We start from the raw sequence: 6,814 nt of genomic DNA on the forward strand, positions 1-6,814 counted from the left end.
TCAACGCGAGCTTCAACTTGTCTCGCGTAGCACAAGAGACGACTTTTGGCATTCCACTTCGTCTTCAAAGTACGGCTTAACCCTTTGGCCATTTACTTTGAATGCATCAGTGCCATCTTCTCGCATTAATTCCACAGTACCGTAAGGAAAGATCGTTTAAATTATGAAGAGCCCAGACCATCTAGATTTCAATTTCCCTAGAAACAGACGCAAGCGTGAGTTGAACAATAAAACTTTCTAACCAACCACAAGTACCTTCTTGCTGATGCGTTGGTCGTGCCAACGCTTTGTCTTTTCCTTGTAGATCTTGTTGTTTTCATATAGGTTCATTCGCCATTCTTCGAGCTCGTTCAGTTGAAGCTTGCGTTGAACGCCCGCCGCATCCGGATTCATGTTCAACTTCTTTACTGCCCAAAATGCCTTATGCTCCAACTCTACGGAAAGATGACATGCTTTACCAAATACAACTGAGTAAGAAGACATACTTATAGGCATTTTGTATGCAGTCCTGTAGGCCCAGAATGCTTTATCCAACCTCTGCGACCAATCTTTCCGCGTTATGCTAACGACTTTTTCCAGAATTGATTTGATTTCTCGATTGAAATTTCTGCCTGACCATTTGTCTGAGGGTGGTAGGCGGTAGCAATCTTGTGTCTGACATTATATTTTGCAAGTAATTTTGAAATGATGCGATTGATAAAGTGTGTACCTTCATCGCTTATCAGAGCTCTCGGCGTTCCATAGCATGTGAAAATATTCCTGATAAGAAATTTAGATACAGTAAACACGTCGTTTCTGGCACGGGCTACTGCCTCTACCCACTTAGATACATAGTCTACAACCAACAGGATATATTGCTAACACAAGACAGAGGAAACGGACCCATAAAATCTATGCCCCAGACATCAAACAACTCCACTTCAAGAATATTATTCAAGAGCATTGCGTCCCTTGAAGAAATATTCCCTGTGTGTTGGCAAGGGTCACAATTTTGAACAAACTCTCGTGCATCCTTAAAAAGGGTGGGCCAAAAGTAACCGCATTGAAGGACTTTCGTCGTAGTCCTTTGCCCAACAAAATGCCCACCATAAGAAGAATTATGACACTCGGCCAGGATGTATTGTGTCTTCTTCTCTGGGACGCATCGACGTAGTATAGATTCTGGGCCTAATTTGTATAGAAACAGTTCGTCCCAGAAATAAAACTTACTGTCATGGACTAGCCGTTTCTTCTACTAGAAATTGAAGTTTTCAGGGAACTGCTTGGTGGTCAAGTAATTAATTATATCAGCATACCAAGGTTCCCTGCCTTCAATTCTAAACAAGCTCTCATCAGGGAATGCGTCCTTGATGTCGTTTTCTTAGACTTGCATTTCTTGATTTTCTAGCCTGGACAGGTGGTCAGCCACCTAATTTTCTGTTCCCTTTCTATCTTGGATGTCAATGTCAAATTCCTGTAGTAGTAGAACTCATCTTATCAGTCTCGGCTTTGCATCCTTCTTGCTCATCAGGAACTTGATGGCTGAGTCGTCGGTATATATAGTAGTTGATGCACCAAGTAAGTAAGAACGAAATTTTTCAATACCGAATACTATAGCCAACATCTCTTTCTCAGTAGTTGTATAGTGTTTCTGAGAGTCATTTAATGTTTTGGACGCGTAGGAGATGGGATGTATCAAGTTTCCCCTCTTCTGCCCCAACATAGTTCCCACTGTGACATTACTCGCGTCACACATAAGAATGAAACGTTGCGTTCAGCCCGGTGCTATCAACACTGGGGCTGTTGTCAACGCATACTTCAAGGTTTCGAACGCGTCATCGCAGTCTTCGTTAAAAACATAGGTCTGGTTCGCCTCCAATAATGCGCTCAGAGGTCGCGCAATCTGAGAAAAGCTTCTGACGAACCGTCTATAGAAGCTGGCATGTCCTAGAAAACTTCTTCATGTTTTGACATTCGCTAGTAGTGAAAGTTTTACTATTACATCAATCTTGGCTTCATCCACTTCCAAGCCAGCCTTAGATACTTTATGCCTCAAAACAATTTCTTCTGTCACCATGAAGTGACATTTTTCCCAATTCAGTACTAAGTTTGTTTCCTCGCACCGAGCGAGGACGACTTCTAAGTTATCCAGGCATGACTGGAATGAGTCTTCAAAGACTGAAAAGTCGTCCATGAAGACTTTCACGGTCTTCTCCAGGAAATCAGAGAAAATGGCCATCATACAGCGTTGAAATGTCCCTGATGCGTTGCATAGCCCAAAGGGCATGCATCTAAATGCGAAAGTGCCAAAGGGACATGTGAACGTGGTTTTCTCTTGATCTTCCGGATCTATTAAATCTGGTTGTAACCAGAATAACCATCGAAAAAATAATAAAACTCTTTACCTGCAAGTCTATTGAGCATCTGATCGATGAAAGGTAGAGGATAGTGGTTCTTTTTAGTTGCTACATTGAGTTTTCGATAATCCATACAAATTCACCAGCCTGCAACAGTTCTTGAAAGAATGAGTTCATTGTTGCTATTTACTATCACGGTCGTTCCCCCTTTCTTGAGAATGCATTAAACTGGACTAACCCAACTGCTGTCGGATATCGGATAAATAACTCCCGCGTCCAGCCATTTCAGAATCTCCTTTTTGACCACTTCTTTCATAATGGGTTTAAGCCTTCTTTGAGGTTCGATTGACCCCGTCTTCCCTTCCTCCAGCCTAATTTTGTGCATACAATAGGATGGACTTATGCCACGAATATCTGAAAGTGTCCACCCTATTGCACGTGTATGTTTCTTTAACATCTGCAAGAGTGAATCTTCATTAGGCTTTGTGAGATTAGCGGAAATGATAACAGGCAATGTATTATTAGTTCCAAGAAAAGCGTATTTCAAATGTCTGGGTAACTGTTTTAATTCGAGTTCAGGTGGTTGTTCGAGTGAAGGACGCGTTGGCTTTGTCTGCCGCTCACTCAGACTCGGCGACTCAGATTCCTTCAGGGTTCCCTCCAATGCGAGAAGTTCACATACTCGAAACTCTTCTTCAGTCAATTCAATATTGTTTAGCTAACAATCATCACTGTCTGAGAATTTTAATGCATTGAGCACATTAAATTTCACCTCTTCATTATCCACGCGCATGGTTAGCTCACCTTTATGCATGTCAATCAGAACTTTCCCAGTAGCCAAGAAAGGGCGTCCAAAGATGATTGGAACCTCCCTATCTGCTTCATAATCCAGAATAATGAAGATTACTGGGAATATGAGATTGTCAACCTTTACCAAAACATCTTCAATCATTCCCTTCCGGGTACTTAATTGTCCTGTCAGCGAGTTGAAGGGTGACAGAAGTAGGTTGTGCCTCGTCAATCCTTAATTTCTTAACAACTGAAAGGGGCATGAGATTGATGCTTGCTCCTAGGTCGCACAACGCATAACCCACATCTAATCCTCCAATTGAACAAGGAACTGTGAAGCTCCTTGAGTCCTTCTGCTTCTGTGGTAGCTTATTGCTTATTAATGCGTTGCATTCCTGCATTAGTGCTATTACTTCTTTGTTACTGACTTTTCTCTTTTTCGTCAAAATGTCCTTCAAAAACTTCACGTATGTTGGCGTCTGCTCCAAAGCTTCTATGAGTGGAATGTTGATATGCAGCTGCTTTAGGAGCTCAAGAAAGCGCTTGAACTGATGTTCATCATTCTTCTTCATCAGACGCCTGGGGAATGGTGCATTCAGAAGCACCTCCTGCTTTCCCACGTTAGACGTGTCGGTTTCCAAATGGCTTGTATTTTCTGGCGTTCTCTCTTCCTGATCCATTGTACATGTAATGCGTTCTTTCAAAGGACTATTGTTTCTTGGATTCATCTTTCTTTCTGCAAGGGCTCTTCCATTCCGCAACGTTACTGCGTGACATTACTCTTTCCCATTATTATTCCTAAGTGTCTCTGTATTGCTGGGTAGAACGCCTGGCTGCCTGCTTTTCAACTCGCTTACAATCTACCCCACCTGGAATTCCAGGTTTCTGATTGATGACACTTAGCTCTTCAGCATTGCGTCGTTCTGGGCTATATACTCCTTCAATAGGTTTTCCAACAGAGTTCCATAACTCGATGTGTGGTCGCCTCTATTGAAGGGATGTTGATGCTGTTGATGCATTTGTTGAAAGACAGGTGGCGTCCATTCCTTTGCTGATGGCTCGCGCCTGAGTGGTGCTCTTGCTGATTTCCTCCTGTCCAAGAAAAATTCGGATGGTTTCTCCATCCAGGGTTATAAGTATTAGAAAATGGGTTATTCTTGATGAAACATACTAACTGAGGGTTTCGAGAATACTCAGCATATGAGTGAAAATCTCTGCATCCCACACAGTTTACCCCGAGATGCCCTAATGCCTTCACTTGATTAACCTTCTGCTGGTTTGGTGCGTTACCTAGTGTTATGTTCTGTAGAAGGTTGGTCATGGTAGCCACTTGAGCGGAGAGTGTGGCTATTACGTTGGCATCAATAGAGTTAATGTTCTGAGATCTTCTTCGTCTGTCATATCTTCCATCGTATGTGTCATCTACCCACTCCATGTTATGTTTGGCAATACGATCTAATATTTCTTTAGCCTCAGTATAAGATTTTTCCATAAGTCCTCCGGCTGCTGCTACATCTACTGCCATCTGTGATGCCCTATTTAGTCCACCGTAAAGCGTCTCGATCTGAATAGTCAAAAGTAGTTCGTGGTTCGGACAGTTCTTGACCAAGCCCTTGAAACGCTCTCATGCAGCGCTCAAAGTCTCAATGTCTTCTTGTTCAAAGTTCATGATTTTCAGACGCCTCCTCGCGTTGGTGGTAGGTGGGAAGTATTTCTGCATAAACTTTTCCACCAACTTTTCTTATGTGGTAATTTCCCCAGGCTCTAATGAACTTACCCAATGCTTTGCATCATCTCGCAAAGAATAGGGAAACAAGGAGAGCCTGATTGCCTCTAATGTAATTCTAGGAATCATAAAGGAATTGCATGTATCTAGGAAACGTTTCATATGGGCATGAGGATCTTCGCCACGGCTACCCCCAAATTGCCCAGCAGTCTAGAGCATTTGGAGGATAACAGATTTCATTTCAAATCTAGTTCCATCAGGCGTCAGATATATGATTCATGGAGAGAAATCATATAGCACAAGGGATGTGTACTCTCTCAAAGGACGTGTGCTGTTGTTTGCTATCAGGATTGGGTTCTGTGCAGTGTGTGCCAGTTGCCGATTTTGTTGTTCTTCCGCCAATGCTCCTTCCCTTTCTTGCTGTCTGAGTAATTGTTGCCTCAACCTTCGACGACGGTTGGATCGATTCCTATGCCGGAAGGTTCGTTCAATCTCAGGGTCGTATCTGAACTCATGAGTGTTCTCCCTGTTCATACACGTTCACAAGCTTAGGCGTAGCTTGTAATACTTCCCTTAATTGAAGTGTCCCTACAAAAAATACAAACGAAATTTTTGGTTAGTTCTTGTTGCTGAAGTCCCCGGCAACGGCGCCAAAAACTTGTTCCACTTTCTATCGTGTGGTGTGTTAGAATTGCTTAGAGTAAAACAGATTGGAAAATAAATTCTAAGTTTGAGTGTTGTATTGTGCCTTGATGCGTCCAAATATCTGCAATGCGTCGGGGCATTAAAGTTATACACAGAGAGCACACAACTCCTTAAAATGGCGTTCAAGTTTTCCTAGATTAAACCCAAGTATAAATCTAATCTAGGTTCCTAGCAACTCCAGGGTCGAACACAGGGATTCAGTTCACTAAACACAGAGAATGCGTTGTACTTGCAGTAAGGGTTTTCCTAAATAAATGCAAAAGATGTGTTATTTACATTAACATGCTGTGCCTTTGCAATGTGATACAAAAGAGCTGAGTGGAAAATGATGGTTCATGTGAGAATGGAATTTTTGTAAGTGGACACGCCGGTTAAAGATACTTGTACACAACTTATGTAGTGTGGATGAAATGGGATGGTTTGCTTATCTTTCTGTTCATGCGTTAGACTCCATTCAACATTTCTCAATGCAGATGACATACAAGTCTATCTCTAGGTTATATGCGTCTAACTTAGAATGCAAGCAACACTAGTAAGTCTATCTCTAGCTGTACTAGGCGTTCTACTTCATACGACTTAGCTATTCTTTCAAACAACTAAGTTAAATATGCTTTTACCAATTTGTCAAGTTGAGTTAGGCGTTGAAACAAAATTATGCATGAAGTACTAATGCTTTCAACATAAACAGAAGACAAACAATGGCAAAAGTGATGATCAAATATATGAACTTAACAAAGGGTCAATGAGTCTTTACAAAGAACTATATTCAATCAAAATGATATGAAAATGATATTAAGAGAGAAAATGAGTCAATCCAAAGAATACAATCTCTTGTAGTTCTTTGGCTCAATCTTGTTGTGTACAATCACTTTAAAGAGCCGAGGACAGAGTATATTTCTCAAGAATAACTTTCTCTACTCCCTGGTCGGCGGTGGTGATGGTTCTCAGTTCTTTCGATTGTCTTACACCTCGGCACAGCTTATACAGCTAAAACTAAGTCTAAAAATTTACAGAGAGTATGGAGTTTCTAATTGTCTCCTTAATTTTGCAAGGTCTTCAAGTATTTATAGGCGTTGGTCTCATCCACTTGGAGGATGGGCTGCATTTAAATCCATGCCCTGGTTAGCATTAAATTCCATGTTCTGGTTGGCCGCCTGACCTCTTGGAGGCTTTTCAGACGTCGCCTATTGCAGGTGCCCATGCTTGCAAGTGGTGATGTGACACAATCAGCCCAGAGTAACGAATCTTCTATGCGTTG

The 6,814-nt window shown here is 41.8% G+C and overlaps 1 pseudogene; it reads right to left on the reverse strand.

The window, feature by feature from the left end:
* Positions 1 to 1,753: 1,753 nt before the first annotated feature.
* Positions 1,754 to 3,805, reverse strand: LOC120083927 (uncharacterized; annotated as a pseudogene).
* Positions 3,806 to 6,814: the final 3,009 nt, after the last annotated feature.

This window comes from Benincasa hispida, chromosome 8, assembly GCF_027475165.1.
Source record: "Benincasa hispida cultivar pf3 chromosome 8, pf3_genome.v1.1, whole genome shotgun sequence".
Classification (NCBI taxonomy): Eukaryota; Viridiplantae; Streptophyta; class Magnoliopsida; order Cucurbitales; family Cucurbitaceae; genus Benincasa; species Benincasa hispida.